Source organism: Bufo bufo, chromosome 5 (genome assembly GCF_905171765.1).
Source record: "Bufo bufo chromosome 5, aBufBuf1.1, whole genome shotgun sequence".
NCBI lineage: Eukaryota > Metazoa > Chordata > Amphibia > Anura > Bufonidae > Bufo > Bufo bufo.
The window spans coordinates 276,903,328-276,920,239 of record NC_053393.1 but is presented as its reverse complement, the minus strand read 5'-3'; the positions used below and the strand labels follow the sequence as shown (position 1 = coordinate 276,920,239).

Sequence of the window (16,912 nt, the reverse complement as noted above, 5' to 3'; positions counted from 1 at the left end):
TTTTACAGCCTTTTTAGTGCCGAAAAGTTTGGGTTCCCATTGACTTCAATGGGGTTCGGGGCGAAGTTTGGGTCGAGTTCGGATCCCGAACCCGAACATTTTCGGGAAGTTCGGCCGAACTTCTTGAACCCGAACATCCAGGTGTTCGCTCAACTATAATTATCAGTAACGGATAATGTGAAAGTAGCCTTAGATAGGGTCTAATTTTGTGCAGGATGAGATGACGGTTTGATTGGTACCATTTTGGGATACATATGACTTTTTGATTGCTTGGTATTACACTTATTGTGATGTAAGGTAATAAAAAAAATTGCTTTATTGGCACAGTTTTTATTTTATATTTTTTATGGCGTTTACCTGATGGGTTGGATCATGTGATATTTTTATAGAACAGTTTGTTACGGACGCAGCGATACCCAATATCTAATTTTTTTGTTTTGTTTTTTTCTATTGTTTACAATTTTATATGTCTCTTTTTATGGGAAAGGGGCATTTTCATTTTTTTATTACTTGAAACTTAAATTTTTTTATTGTTAAAAACACTTTTTTTTCACTTTTTAAATTTTTTACTTTTGTCCCACTCTGGATCTGATCTCTGTTTCAATGCAGTACAATACATCTGTATTGTACTGCATTGACTATCAGTATATTACATAGTATAATACACTGATAGTATGCCTATGAGACCCAGCCTGGGGGCTGGGCCTCATAGGCCTCTGCAGCTGCCGGGCCCCAAGACCTTTGAAAGACTTGGGGGCTGCCATGGCCACCATCGGGTCCCTGTCACTGCAGCGCACTGATGGATAAGGAGAGGGAGCGTGAACCTCCCATATGCCGTGGTCATCGCTGACCGCGGCATATCAGGGGTTAATCGGTGATGACGCCGGTGCTGGTGCATGCAGCAGGGGTCTGGCTGTCAGTAACAGCCAGGCCACTGCCGCTGATCGCGGCACCGCTTGTATAGCAGGGGAAGGACTGCAGGACGAGAATGCTCATCCTCGGGCACAATGTACCGGCAATTTATGGCGAGCATTCTCGTCCTGGGTCCTTAAGGTTTCTTCCCCCATTCACGTGATTGGATTGAACAGCTGTAGTTACCCTGCACTTCCACTACAATGAAGATGAAATGCAGTCAAACATTGAAGAGAAGGCAGCACTCTGAGTCTGTGGCTTCTTTAAACAGCTGATTAGCGGGGTGCAGGGTGTCAGACTCCTGCCAATCTGATATTAGTGACTTATACTGAGAATAGATCATCAAAAGCATGACACTGCACAACTGTTTTAATGAGTTAAGGTAAGCATGTCAGCTTAAAATGCGCTATTAGACTGGAAATACACATAGTGGGAGATTTATCAAAACTGGTGTAAAGTAAAACTGGCTTAGTTGCCCATTGCAACCAATCAGATTCCACCTTTCATTTTTCAAAGTGGCTTTGGAAAATGAAAGGACCAATCTGATTGGTTGCTATGAACAACTTAATCAGTTTTTCTTTACACCAGTTTTGATAAATGCCCTGGGGCGTTTGACTTTTTGTCACCTAACTTTTTTAACTTCTTTCATCAATATAGTAAATTACAGATCATTTCACTAGATATACAGATATACATCAGCCGTAGTAATAGAATGTAAAATATGTTTACAGCAAGCGCTGGCACCACAGACCATTGTTTTCTCACACCATATATATATTATGGACACCAATACCAGGCACCAGTACTGGATACAAGTTTCCTTGGTGTATAATGGAGACACGCCGTGTTCAGCCGCTGACATACACGGGCATCTCTCCAGCACAGGTTACATCAGCAGCTGCTAGAGACTGGTTCGCCTACAAGTGAATGAGATTCCTTTCCTAACAGCAGATGGCTCCATAGTTCAGGGGTTAGAGCACTGGCCTTGTAAACCAGGAGGTTGTGAGTTCAAATCTTGCTATATATATATATACACTGCATGCAGAATTATTAGGCAAATGAGTATTTTGACCACATCATCCTCTTTATGCATGTTGTCTTACTCCAAGCTGTATAGGCTCGAAAGCCTACTACCAATTAAGCATATTAGGTGATGTGCATCTCTGTAATGAGAAGGGGTGTGGTCTAATGACATAAACACCCTATATTAGGTGTGCATAATTATTAGGCAACTTCCTTTCCTTTGGCAAAATGGGTCAAAAGAAGGACTTGACAGGCTCAGAAAAGTCAAAAATAGTGAGATATCTTGCAGAGGAATGCAGCACTCTTAAAATTGCAAAGCTTCTGAAGCGTGATCATCGAACAATCAAGCGTTTCATTCAAAATAGTCAACAGGGTCGCAAGAAGCGTGTGGAAAAACCAAGGCGCAAAATAACTGCCCATGAACTGAGAAAAGTCAAGCGTGCAGCTGCCAAGATGCCACTTGCCACCAGTTTGGCCATATTTCAGAGCTGCAACATCACTGGAGTGCCCAAAAGCACAAGGTGTGCAATACTCAGAGACATGGCCAAGGTAAGAAAGGCTGAAAGACGACCACCACTGAACAAGACACACAAGCTGAAACGTCAAGACTGGGCCAAGAAATATCTCAAGACTGATTTTTCTAAGGTTTTATGGACTGATGTAATGAGAGTGAGTCTTAATGGGCCAGATGGATGGGCCCGTGGCTGGATTGGTAAAGGGCAGAGAGCTCCAGTCCGACTCAGACGCCAGCAAGGTGGAGGTGGAGTACTGGTTTGGGCTGGTATCATCAAAGATGAGCTTGTGGGGCCTTTTCGGGTTGAGGATGGAGTCAAGCTCAACTCCCAGTCCTACTGCCAGTTTCTGGAAGACACCTTCTTCAAGCAGTGGTACAGGAAGAAGTCTGCATCCTTCAAGAAAAACATGATTTTCATGCAGGACAATGCTCCATCACACGCGTCCAAGTACTCCACAGCGTGGCTGGCAAGAAAGGGTATAAAAGAAGAAAATCTAATGACATGGCCTCCTTGTTCACCTGATCTGAACCCCATTGAGAACCTGTGGTCCATCATCAAATGTGAGATTTACAAGGAGGGAAAACAGTACACCTCTCTGAACAGTGTATGGGAGGCTGTGGTTGCTGCTGCACGCAATGTTGATGGTGAACAGATCAAAACACTGACAGAATCTATGGATGGCAGGCTTTTGAGTGTCCTTGCAAAGAAAGGTGGCTATATTGGTCACTGATTTGTTTATGTTTTGTTTTTGAATGTCAGAAATGTATATTTGTGAATGTTGAGATGATATATTGGTTTCACTGGTAAAAATAAATAATTGAAATGGGTATATATTTGTTTTTTGTTAAGTTGCCTAATAATTATGCACAGTAATAGTCACCTGCACACACAGATATCCCCCTAAAATAGCTAAAACTAAAAACTACTTCCAAAAATATTCAGCTTTGATATTAATGAGTTTTTTGGGTTCATTGAGAACATGGTTGTTGTTCAATAATAAAATTAATCCTCAAAAATACAACTTGCCTAATAATTCTGCACTCCCTGTGTATATATATATATATATATATATATATATCTTGCTCAAAAGTTTATTTTCAGGCACTTCTGTGGAGGAACAAGTTGTGGAACTTCAAAAATTTCATCAAGCAATTACGTAACCTTCCCCCATACTTTGTAGAGTATAAGCCCTTTCCAGGCAGCGCCGGTTGCATCCTATCATGTGATCACGATTCTGCCTGATGAAGGGCTTATTAGCCTGAAACGTTGCTTCTGGTGTACCACTGTGCTCGGCTAAAATAATATAAAATAATATTCACTAAGCATCATAACTGCTGTCGGAGTGCTGTCTAAATCTATACGACTAGGGTTGAGCGAACCCGAACTGTAAAGTTCGGGTTCGTACCAAACTTTAGGTTTTTCGGCACACGAACATTTACGTAAAGGTTCGGGTGCAGTGTTCGGCGCTTTCTTGGCGCTTTTTGAAAGGTTGCACAGCAGCCAATCAAGAAGCGTCATACTACTTGCCCCAAAAGGCCATCACAGCCATGCCTACTATTGGCATGGCTGTGATTGGCCAACTGCAGCATGTGACCCAGCCTCTATTTAAGCTGGAGTCACGTAGCGCCGCCCGTCACTCTGCTTGGATTAGTGTAGGGAGAGGCTGCAGCTGCTGTGAGGGAGAGATCAGGGAGAAATCTTATGAAGAACTGCTTTATTACTCAGCGATCTACAGCAAATGTGTTTTGTGGGTGCAGTGCACAATTTTTTTAAGCCTGCCCTGAGCCAACTACTGCTGAAAACGAACTTTTTTTTACTTCAGTTTGTCAATATCAATACATAATCGGCAGCCATTTTATGCAACGATAGTGCACCAGCACAGGATATCTGCATGTCTGCAAGTAGAGAAATACAGCTTTTTGCTTACTGGGGTTAAAAAATTACTTTTCATATAGTGCACATCTGGGATTAGACGTGCATAAGTGAGTGTCACATTTAGGCCAGAAATACAGCTTTTTGCTTACTGGGGTGAAAAAACCCTCTGATATACTGCACATCTGGGATTAGACAAGCATAAGTGACTGTGAAATTTAGGCCACAAATACGGATTTCTCATACTGGGGCATACTGGGGTGAAAGAAAAAACATCTGTTTCATATAGTGCACATTTAGGATTAGACGTGCATAAGTGAGTGTCACATTTTGGCCAGAAATATGACTTTGTGCTTACTGGGGTAAAAAAAACTGTGATATACTGCACATCTGGGATTAGACGTGCATAAGTGAGTGTCACATTTAGGCCAGAAATGCGGCTTTGTGCTTACTGGGGTGAAAAAAAAGACATCTGTTTCATATAGTGCACATCTGGGATTACACGTGCATAAGTGAGTGTCACATTTAGGTCAGAAATACGGCTTTGTGCTTACTGGGGTGAAAAAATCCTCTGATATACTGCACATGTAGGATTAGACGTGCATAAGTGAGTGTCACATTTAGGCCAGAAATACGGCTTTGTGCTTACTGGGGTGAAAAAACCCTCTGATATACTGCACATCTGGGATTAGACGTGCATAAGTGAGAGTCACATTTAGGCCAGAAATACGGCTTTGTGCTTATTGGGGTGAAAAAACCTTCTGATATACTGCACATCTGGGATTAGACGTGCATAAGTGAGTGTCACATTTAGGCCAGAAATATGGCTTTGTGCTTACTGGGGTGAAAAAACCCTCTGATATACTGCACATCTGGGATTAGACATGCATAAGTGACTGTGAAATTTAGGCCACAAATACGGCTTTTTGCTTACTGGGCTGAAAAAACCCTCTGATATACTGCACATCTAGGATTAGACGTGCATAAGTGAGTGTCACATTTAGGCCAGAAATACGGCTTTGTGATTACTGGGGTGAAAATACCCTCTGATATACTGCACATCTAGGATTAGACATGCATAACTGAGTGTCACATTTAGGCCAGAAATACAGCTTTTTGCTTACTGGGGTGAAAAAAAACCATCTGTTTCATATAGTGCACATCTAGGATTAGACGTGCATTAGTGAGTGTCACATTTAGGCCAGAAATACAGCTTTTTGCTTACTGGGGTGAAAAAACCCTCTGATATACTGCACATCTGGGATTAGACAAGCATAAGTGACTGTGAAATTTAGGCCACAAATACGGCTTTCTCATACTGGGGCATACTGGGGTGAAAAAAAAACATCTGTTTCATATAGTGCACATCTTGGATTAGACGTGCATAAGTGAGTGTCACATTTTGGCCAGAAATACGGCTTTGTGCTTACTGGGGTAAAAAAAACCTCTGATATACTGCACATCTGGGATTAGACGTGCATAAGTGAGTGTCACATTTAGGCCAGAAATACGGCTTTGTGCTTACTGGGGTGAAAAAAACCTCTGATATACTCCACATCTGGGACTAGACATGCATAAGTGAGTGTCACATTTAGGCCAGAAATACGGCTTTGTGCTTACTGGGGTGAAAAAACCCTCTGATATACTGCACATCTGGGATTAGACATGCATAAGTGAGTGTCACATTTAGGCCACAAATACGGCTTTTTGCTTACTGGGCTGAAAAAACCCTCTGATATACTGCACATCTAGGATTAGACATGCATAAGTGACTGTGAAATTTAGGCCACAAATACGGCTTTTTGCTTACTGGGGTGAAAAAACCCTCTGATATACTGCACATCTAGGATTAGACATGCATAAGTGAGTGTCACATTTAGGCCAGAAATACAGCTTTGTGATTACTGGGGTGAAAAAACCCTCTGATATACTGCACATCTAGGATTAGACGTGCATAAGTGAGTATCACATTTAGGCCAGAAATACGGCTTTGTGGTTACTGGGGTGAAAAAACCCTCTGATATACTGCACATCTGGGATTAGACGTGCATAAGTGAGTGTCACATTTAGGCCAGAAATACGGCTTTTTGCTTACTGGGGTAAAAAAAACCTCTGATATACTGCACATCTAGGATTAGACGTGCATAAGTGAGTGTCACATTTAGGCCAGAAATACAGCTTTTTGCTTACGGGGGTGAAAAAAAACATCTGTTTCATATAGTGCACATCTGGGATTAGACATGCATAAGTGAGTGTCACATTTAGGCCAGAAATACGGCTTTGTGCTTACTGGGGTGAAAAACCCCTCTGATATACTGCTCATCTGGGATTAGACGTGCATAAGTGAGTGTCACATTTAGGCCAGAAATACGGCTTTGTGCTTACTGGGGTGATAAAACCCTCTGATATAGTGCACATCTGGGATTAGATGTGGATAAGTTACTGTGAAATTTAGGCCACAAATACCTCTGTCATATAGAGTAAAAAAAATTAAAATTAGTGCAATACCCTACATCAGGGTTTTTATTGGCGGTTAATTATTTTTAACAGACTTAACCACTTTTTACTTTGCTTTGTGAACTCTAACTATGAGGCAAACATCTAATAAGGGACGCGGTCATGGTCGTGGTGGTGGTGTTGGTGGAGCCTCTGGTGCAGGGAGAGGACGTGGCCGTTCTGCCACAGCTACACGTCCTACTGAACCTACTACCTCAGGTCCCAGTAGCCGCCAGAATCTACAGTGATATTTGGTTGGGCCTAATGCCATTCTAAGGATGGTAAGGCCTGAGCAAGTGCAGGCGCTAGTCAATTGGGTGGCCGACAGTGGATCCAGCACGTTCACATTATCTCCCACCCAGTCTTCTGCGGAAAGCGCTCAGGTGGTGCTGAAACCCATGCCCATCAGTCTGTCACATCACCCCCGTGCATATCGGGGAACCTGTCTGAGCCTTAAGTCATGCAGCAGTCTCTTATGCTGTTTGAAGACTCTGCTGGCAGGGTTTCCCAAGGGCATCCACCTAGCCCTTCCCCAGGGGTGGAAGACATAGAATGCACTGACGCACAACAACTTATGTTTCCTGATGAGGACATGGGAATACCACCTCAGCACGTCTCTGATGATGACGAAACACAGATGCCAACTGCTGAAGTCTTTCTGCAGTGTGCAGACCGAAAAGGAGGTCAGGGAGGAAGACTGGGTGGAAAACAATGCAGGGGACGATGAGGTCTTAAGACCCCACATGGTATGAAGGTCATGCCACTGACTTTCAGAGTTCGGAGGAAGAGGCAGTGGTGAGACTGAGCCAACAGCGTAGCAAAAGCGGGAGCAGGGTGCAAAAGCAGAGCAGCCGTCGCCAAAACAGTTTGCCTGCTCATGGCCACCGTCACCAGGGACCGAGCACACCAAAGGCAGCTTCAAGGAGTTCCCTGGCATGGCACTTCTTCACACAATGTGCTGACGACAAGACCCGAGTGGTTTGCACGCTGTGCCATCAGAGCCTGAAGCGAGGCATTAACGTTCTGAACCTTAGCACAACCTGCATGACCAGGCATCTACAGTTGTGGCCAAAAGTTTTGAGAATTACATAAATATTGGAAATTGGAAAAGTTGCTGCTTAATTTTTTATTATAGCAATTTGCATATACTCCAGAATGTTATGAAGAGTGATCAGATGAATTGCATAGTCCTTCTTTGCCATGAAAATTAACTTAATCCCAAAAAAACCTTTCCACTGCATTTCATTGCTGTCATTAAAGGACCTGCTGAGATCATTTCAGTAATCGTCTTGTTAACTCAGGTGAGAATGTTGACAAGCACAAGGCTGGAGATTATTATGTCAGGCCGATTGGGTTAAAATGGCAGACTTGTCATGTTAAAAGGAGGGTGATGCTTGAAATCATTGTTCTTCCATTGTTAACCATGGTGACTTGCAAAGAAACGCGTGCAGCCATCATTGCGTTGCATAAAAATGGCTTCACAGGCAAGGATATTGTGGCTACTAAGATTGCACCTCAATCAACAATTTATAGGATCATCAAGAACTTCAAGGAAAGGGGTTCAATTCTTGTTAAGAAGGCTTCAGGGCGTCCAAGAAAGTCCAGCAAGCGCCAGGATCGTCTCCGAAAGAGGATTCAGCTGCGGGATCAGAGTGCCACCAGTGCAGAGCTTGCTCAGGAATGGCAGCAGGCAGGTGTGAGCGCATCTGCACGCACAGTGAGGCGAAGACTTTTGGAAGATGGCCTGGTGTCAAGAAGGGCAGCAAAGAAGCCACTTCTATCCAAAAAAAACATCAGGGACAGATTGATCTTCTGCAGAAAGTATGGTGAATGGACTGCTGAGGACTGGGGCAAAGTCATATTCTCAGATGAAGCCACTTTCCGATTGTTTGGGGCATCTGGAAAAAGGCTTGTCCGGTGAAGAAAAGGTGAGCGCTACCATCAGTCCTGTGTCATGTTAACAGTAAAGCATCCTGAGACCATTCATGTGTGGGGTTGCTTCTCATCCAAGGGAGTGGGCTCACTCACAATTTTGCCCAAAAACACAGCCATGAATAAAGAATGGTACCAAAACACCCTCCAACAGCAACTTCTTCCAACAATCCAACAACAGTTTAGTGAAGAACAATGCATTTTCCAACACGATGGAGCACCGTGCCATAAGGAAAAAGTGATAGCTAAGTGGCTCGGGGACCAAAACATTGACATTTTGGGTCCATGGCCATGGCCAGATCTTTATCCCATTGAGAACTTGTGGTCAATCCTCAAGAGGCGGGTGGACAAACAAAAACCCACTAATTCTGACAAACTCCAAGAAATGATTATGAAAGAATGGGTTGCTATCAGTCAGGAATTGGCCCAGAAGTTGATTGAGAGCATGCCCAGTCGAATTGCAGAGGTCCTGAAAAAGAAGAGCCAACACTGCAAATACTGACTCTTTGCATAAATGTCATGTAATTGTCGATAAAAGCCTTTGAAACTTATGAAGTGCGTGTAATTATATTTCACTACATCACAGAAACAACTGAAACAATGATCTAAAAGCAGTTTAGCAGTAAACTTTGTGAAAACTAATATTTTTGTCATTCTCAAAACTTTTGGCCACGACTGTACATGACTTCACAATAAATGGGTAGCTTATTTGAATTTAAAACATAACATTTATTAATGTTTGTAGATAAAATAATGGGCCCTACTATACTTGACAATACTAAATAGTTGCCACTGATCTCCTATAAAAAATGGGCGGAGATGGGAAGGGACCAAAAGGGGACAGTAATAATGTAATCAGATAGGGTGAAGGGTAGCCAGGTACCAAGGTAGAAAGACACAGCGCTGGGTCAATGTCCCTAAGCAGCCTTGTCTCTCACTATAACCTCCCTCCCATCTGCCACAATATCCCTATTTGCACCCTCCCTAGTTGTGGACTGCCCAGCTTTGCCCGATAGCCAGAATATGGTCCTATAGATGGTATCCTTAACCACAAGGGGAAAGGAAGGGAAAGCTGGCAAAGGTGAGTGTGCTGAAACAAGAACAGGTGAAATTACAATGTAACGTCACCTGTAATGTCTAAGCAGATTCATACACGATGAAATATATAATCAAAAATCATGATATACCAAGAATGTGCATATTCAACTGGTAATAATGTCCCGACGCGTTTCCTCAGTGCAACCTGATTCGTCAGGGGACAAATAGATTATATCAACAGAGCCCCTCAGTTGGGCTCAGTCATTCAGACAAAATAGAGGAGTCATAGAGGACACGCTAATAAACCATACTCGATAAGCCTATACAGTCTCCCTGGTAATGGACAACTGTGCAGCAAATGGAGTGTATAAGTAGGTTATTATGTGGCCTCAAATCAGCCAAACGTTATAGTGATAAAGGCAAAAATCACCCTCTATTTTGCATGGCCTGTGGTAGTTCCTGATATTTAGATTCAATAGTGTGTAATGTGATCAGTGTTCAATACACACCAGTATTCAGGTTAGAGTGTCTAAACCTGGAAACTAAATCAGGAACTAAATCAGGAATAACCAGAGGTCACCAGTCTCTACTTAGACAAGATGGTACTTGTCAGTAGGACTACAATCCAAGCCTAGCAAACCAATGATAGTATATTCATCAATGCATCACAATAACTAGAAGTATCTATTCAGTATACCTCCAATAATAAATGCATTGCGTCAGTTGATAGTATCTACTTTGTATACATTGTAGCCGATCTCCCCCAGTGATGTCACTAGCGGATATTAAAAATCGGTGCAACGTTGCTCATCTAGTGCTCATGTCAATCTGATATACAAGCATCAAGAAATAAGCGGCTTATCTGTCCAGTCGTGATGATGGCTGTCTCCAGATGGGAATGGATGGAGGGTGCTCCCTGGCGTCCCGCGTGTAGCAGTGGCAATGAAGCCATATTCGCGGGTCATTTAAAAAGCCGAGAAGCCCCGCCTCCAATCAACGCCCCCTCGTTGTCAAATCGCATCATAGTCACGTGATGCATCGGCTGTTCCGCCCCTAATCACGTGCTTCTATTCCATTCTATGATGCCTAGCGTGGATGCAAATTCCTGCTGCCAGGCAACCAAGACGACGCGTTACTTACGATGATAAAGTCAAGGGCCGTTCATTTTTCAGTGGCCTGTCGGAGCGCCGCCTTCCCCTGTTATGTTTCAGGCGGCATATAGTCTCCACTACACATATTTGAGGTGCGTGTGTTAATGAGATACAGAGATGGAATCAAAGGGCAAATAAGCTCCGCCTCTGCTCCCATAGAGATGAAGAATGTTTTCCATTGGTCCGCTTGGTCTGCGGTTTGCCTAATGGAATATTAGAGTTTTTGAGGTGATTCCTCAGATAGCTGTCGTTGTTAATTGATTGCTTCAACGCAACCCCATTTAAAGGTGCCTGTTTCCATAAGTTCCCAATAGGGGGTATAGTGATCTCATTCAATATGTCACTCCAACAGAGTCATTTATAATTTTTAAGAACAAATATATATATTTTTGATGTTAAATATATATTATATTATTATTACAATCCTGCCCACATACTCAAGGGGTAACTACGGGGGCGACCGGACACTATCATTAAGATGCAGAGTAGTATATCACGGTTCAATGTAGCAACCAAATGACAATTGTTCATTTAGACCCTTTGGAGCTACAGTTTGAAGGTGGAATATCCACCAAGTCTCTCTCTGCAATATTTTCCGGTCCCAATCCCCTCCCCTTTTTGGTCTCGCGACCACTTCAATGCCCATAAATCGACTGTACATGCGAGACACGGGCTGCAGTGGAGTAAGCACCTTCAAAACCAAGAAAGGGCTCAGGCCCCTCCTGCTCCCTCTTCTGCTGTTGCCTCGGCCTCTTCCTCCGCCTCTGGAGGAACGTTGGCACCTGCCGCCCAGCAAACAGAGGATGTGCCACTAACAACACCACCTCCGTCACCAAGCATCTCCACCATGTCACACGAAACCGTTCAGCTCTCCATCTCACAAACCTTTGATAGAAAGCGTAAATTCCCACCTAGCCACCCTCGATCCCTGGCCCTGAATGCCAGCATTTCTAAACTACTGGCCTTTGAAATGCTGTCATTCAGGCTCGTGGAGACGGACAGCTTCGAACAGCTCATGTCGCTTGCTGTCCCACAGTACGTCGTTCCCAGCCGCCACTACTTCTCTAGGAGAGCCGTGCCCTCCCTGCACAACCAAGTATCGGATAAAATCAAGTGTGCACTGCGCAACGCCATCTGTGGCAAGGTCCAGCTAACCACAGATACGTGGACCAGTAAGCACGGCCAGGGACGCTATATCTCCCTAACTGCACACTGGGTAAATGTAGTGGCGGCTGGGCCCCAGGCTGAGAGCTGTTTGGCGCACGTCCTTCCGCCGCCAAAGATCGCAGGCCATCATTCTTTGCCTCCTGTTGCCTCCTCTTCCTACTCGGCTTCCTCCTCCTCTTCTACCACCTCCTCATCCGGTCAGCGACAGACCTTCACCACCAACTTCAGCACAGCCAGGGGTAAACGTCAGCAGGCCATTCTGAAACTGATGTGTTTGGGGGACAGGCCCCAAACCGCGCACGAGTTGTGGCGGGTATAGAACAACAGACCGACGAGTGGTTGCTGCCAGTGAGCCTCAAGCCCAGCCTGGTGGTGTGCGATAATAGGCGAAATCTCGTTGCAGCTCTGGGACTAGCCGGTTTGACGCACATCCCTTGCCTGGCACATGTGCTGAATTTTGTGGTGCAGAAATTCATTCACAACTACCCCGACATGTCAGAGCTGCTGCATATAGTGCGGGCCGTCTGTGCGCGCTTCCGGCGTTCTCATCCTGCCTCTGCTCGGCTGTCTGCTCTACAGCGTAACTTCGGCCTTCCCACTCACCGACTCATATGCGACGTGCCCACCAGGTGGAACTCCACCTTGCACATGCTGGAGAGACTGTGCGAACAGCAGCAGGCCATAGTGGAGTTTCAGCTGCAGCACGCATGGGTGAGTCGCACTGCGGAACAGCACCACTTGACCAGTACTCCACCAACATGGCAAGTGGCGATGATGAAGTTATCAGCGTTACAATACCACTTCTATGTCTCCTTGAGAAAACACTTTGGGCGATGATGGAAGAGGATGTGGCCCAGGACGAGGAGGAGGAGGAAGAGGGGTCATCTCTAACACTTTCAGGCCAGTCTTTTAGAAGTGGCTCAGAAAGAGGATTTTTGCAACAGCAGAGGCCAGGTACAAATTTGTCCAGCCAGGGCCCACTACTGGAGGAGGAGAAGGATGGGGATGAAGCATGTTCACAGCAGGGTGGCACCCAACGCAGCTCTGGCCCATCACTGGTGCGTGGCTGGGGGGATACGGAGGATGCAGACGATACGCCTCCCACAGAGGACAGCTTGTCCTTACCTCTGGGCAGCCTGGCACACATGAGCGACTACATGCTGCAGTGCCTGCGCAACGACAGCAGAGTCGCCCACATTTTAACGTGTGCTGACTACTGGGTGGCCACCCTGCTGGATCCCCGTTACAAAGACAATGTGCCATCCTTAATTCCCTCACTGGAGCGTGATCGGAAGATGCGCGACTACAGGCACGCGCTGGTAGACGCGCTCCTGAGAGCATTCCCAACTGACGCCGGGGGACAAGTGAAAGCACAAGGTGAAGGCAGGGGAGGAGGAAGAGGTCGCCAACGCAGCTGTGTCAGCGCCAGCACCTCAGAAGGCAGGGTTAGCATGGCCGACATGTGGAAAAGCTTTGTCACCTCGCTGCAACAACCGGCCCCAACTGCTGATATGGAGCGTGTTATCAAGAGGCAGCATTTGAACAACATGGTGGAACAGTACCTGTGCACACGCCTACACGTACTGACTGATGGTTCTGCCCCATTCAACACTTGGGTCTCCAAATTGTCCACATGGCCAGAGCTTGCCCTGTATGCCTTGGAGGTGCTGGCCTGCCCTGCAGCCAGTGTACTCTCTGAACGTGTATTTAGCACGGCAGGAGGCGTCCACAGCCAACGTGGACAAGCTCACGTTCATTATTATTATTTATTATTATTATTTATTATTAAAGCGCCATTCATTCCATAGCGCTGTACATATGATGAGCGGTGCACATACATAATACAGACAATTGCACTAATCATAAACAAGACAAGTTACAAACTGGTACAGAAGGAGAGAGGGCCCTGCCCGTGAGGGCTTACAATCTATATGGTATGGGTGAAGGACACAGTAGGTGCGAGTTAAGTTGGTCATGGCGGTATAGAGGCAGCGGGGTCACTGGTTGTAGGCTTGTCTGAAGAGGTGGGTTTTCAGGTTTCTTTTGAAGGATTCCAATGTAGGTGAGAGTCTGATATGTTGGGGTAGCGAGTTCCAGAGTATGGGGGATGCACGGGAGAAATCTTGGAGTCGATTGTGGGAAGAGGCAATAAGAGGAGAGGAGAGAAGGAGGTCTTGTGAGGATCGAAGAGTGCGTGTGGGGATGTATCTAGAAAGTATCTCAGAGATGTAGGGAGGGGACAGGTTATGGACGGCCTTGTATGTATTTGTTAGTACTTTGAAGTGAATTCGCTGGGCAATGGGGAGCCAGTGAAGGGATTGGCAGAGGGGAGAGGCAGAGGAGTAATAGGGGGAGAGGTGGATTAGTCGGGCAGCAGAGTTGAGGATAGATTGGAGGGGTGCGAGAGTGCTAGATGGAAGGCCACAGAGGAGAATGTTGCAGTAGTCTAGGCGAGAGATAATGAGGGCATGTACAAGAATTTTCACAGATTCAAAGTTAAGGAAAGCACGGATGCGGGAGATGTTTTTGAGTTGGAGGCGGCAGGTGGTGGAAAGAGCTTGGATTTGCGGTCGGAAGGAAAGTGCAGAATCCAAGGTCACTCCAAGGCAGCGGACTTTGTTGACCGGGGAGAGTGTGCAGCCATTGATCATGATAGATAGGTCTGTTGAGGGGGTTGAACAAGATGGGGGAAAGATTATGAATTCTGTCTTATCCATGTTAAGTTTTAGAAAGCGAGAGGCGAAGAAGGATGATATAGAAGATAGACATTGTGGGATTCTTGATAGTAAGGTGGTGATTTCTGGACCAGAGAGGTAGATTTGTGTGTCGTCAGCGTAGGAGTGATACTGAAAGCCATGGGACTCTATGAGCTGTCCCAGGCCAAAGGTGTAGATAGAGAAGAGCAGGGGTCCTAGGACAGAGCCTTGCGGGACACCAACAGAGAGGGAATGAGACGAGGAGGTGGTGCGAGAGTGGGAGACGCTAAACGTCCGGTCTGTGAGGTATGATGTGATCCAGAAGAGGGCCAGGTCGGTGATGCCGAGAGATGAGAGAGTTTGCAACAGAAGGGAGTGGTCAACAGTGTCAAAGGCAGAGGACAGGTCAAGGAGAAGGAGGACAGAGTATTGTTTCTTGGTTTTGGCTGTCAGTAGGTCATTGGTGACTTTAGTAAGGGCAGTCTCGGTTGAGTGGTGGGGTCGGAAGCCAGATTGTAGGCGGTCAAAGAGGGATCAGGAGGAGAGGTGGGAGGACAGTTCTGAATGGACATGTTGTTCAAGTAGCTTTGAGGCATACGGAAGAAGTGATATGGGGCGATAACTGGACAAGGAAGCTGGGTCAAGTGAAGGCTTTTTGAGGATGGGTGTAATGGTAGCATGTTTAAAAGCAGAGGGGAAGACACCAGAGTTTAGTGATAGGTTGAAGAGATGAGTTAGGGCTGGGATAAACACTGTGGTGAGGTTAGGGATGAGGTGGGATGGGATTGGGTCAAGTGCACAGGTGGTCAGATGAGATTTGGAGAGTAGAGTGGAGAGTTTTTCTTCTGTAATGGTGGAGAAGCGGGTTTTGGGAGAAGGGGACCGAGCCGTTGTGTAGAGGGTCTGTGGGGACTGTGTGGTGAAGCTTTCTCTGATGTTGACTATCTTTTGTTTGAAATATTTGGCAAAGTCCTCAGCTGAGAAGAGAGGAGAGGGTGGGGGCGCTGGGGGACGGAGAAGGGAGTTAAAAGTGCTAAAAAGTTGTTTAGGGCTGTGTGACAGGGAAGATATGAGAGATGAGAAGTAGGCCTGTTTTGCATCAGCGAGTGAGGATTTAAATATGAGGAGGGATTGCTTGTATGCGGTGAAATGATCATTTGAATGGGATTTCTTCCATTGCCGCTCAGCAGCCCTGGAAGCTTGTCTGAGTTTTTTGGTCAGGTTGGTGTGCCAGGGTTGTCTGTTGATTTTTCGGGTTTTGTTGTGTGTGAGGGGGCAACAGTGTCCAGAGCTGTACTTATTGTGGTGTTATATAGGGTGGTAGCAGCTTCTGGGTCTAGGAGGGAACAGATGGTAGAGAGTGGGAGAAGAGAGTCGGAAAGCAAGTGAAAGTCGAGATGTTTAAGGTTCCTGCGGGGGTGTGTTAGTGTGTGGACCGGGGGAGCAGCAGAAGAGACCAGTAAAGAGAAGGTGAGTAGGTTGTGGTCGGATAGGGGGAGAGGCGAATTAGAAAGGTTAGATAGGGAGCAGAGGCGGGTAAAGATCAGATCCAGAGTGTGACCATCTCTGTGGGTGGGAACTGAAGACCACTGTGATAGGCCGAAGGAGGAAGAGAGTGACAGGAGTTTAGAGGCGGCCGAGTGGCATGTGTCAATAGGGATGTTGAAGTCACCCATGATGATAGTGGGGATGTCGGCAGAAAGAAATCAGGCAGGGAAACCAGGCCTGGATCCCACAAGGCTTGTCTGTACCTTGTGCAGAATAGACAGTTCTAACAGCCTCAACCATCCATCCTTGTACTCAAGTGCACTTATTCCTTTTTTTAATTTTTTTTATATGTCCCAATATTTTGGGGGATACCCCTATGTAAAAATGCAAAATAACACACATCTGTGTTGGCTACCTATTCCTCCTTCACCGCCGCTTCCACCTAGACCGCTACGTGAGCCTACACGGCCACATCCACCCATTCACCACCTCCTCAACCTCTTCCTCCTACATCATTCCTAATTTTTTTTTTTAAGGTCTTTTATGTTTTTTTTTATTCATTTCCCTACCCACATTTGTTTGCAGAGCATTTGCCGTGCTCTTAAGCAAATTTTGCTGCCTT

The 16,912-nt window shown here is 45.6% G+C and overlaps 1 protein-coding gene across 2 annotated transcripts in view; it reads left to right on the top strand.

The window, feature by feature from the left end:
• Positions 1–16,912, top strand: part of MTRR (5-methyltetrahydrofolate-homocysteine methyltransferase reductase) — a 1,123,497-nt gene that overhangs the window by 865,135 nt on the left and 241,450 nt on the right. The window lies entirely within an intron of this gene.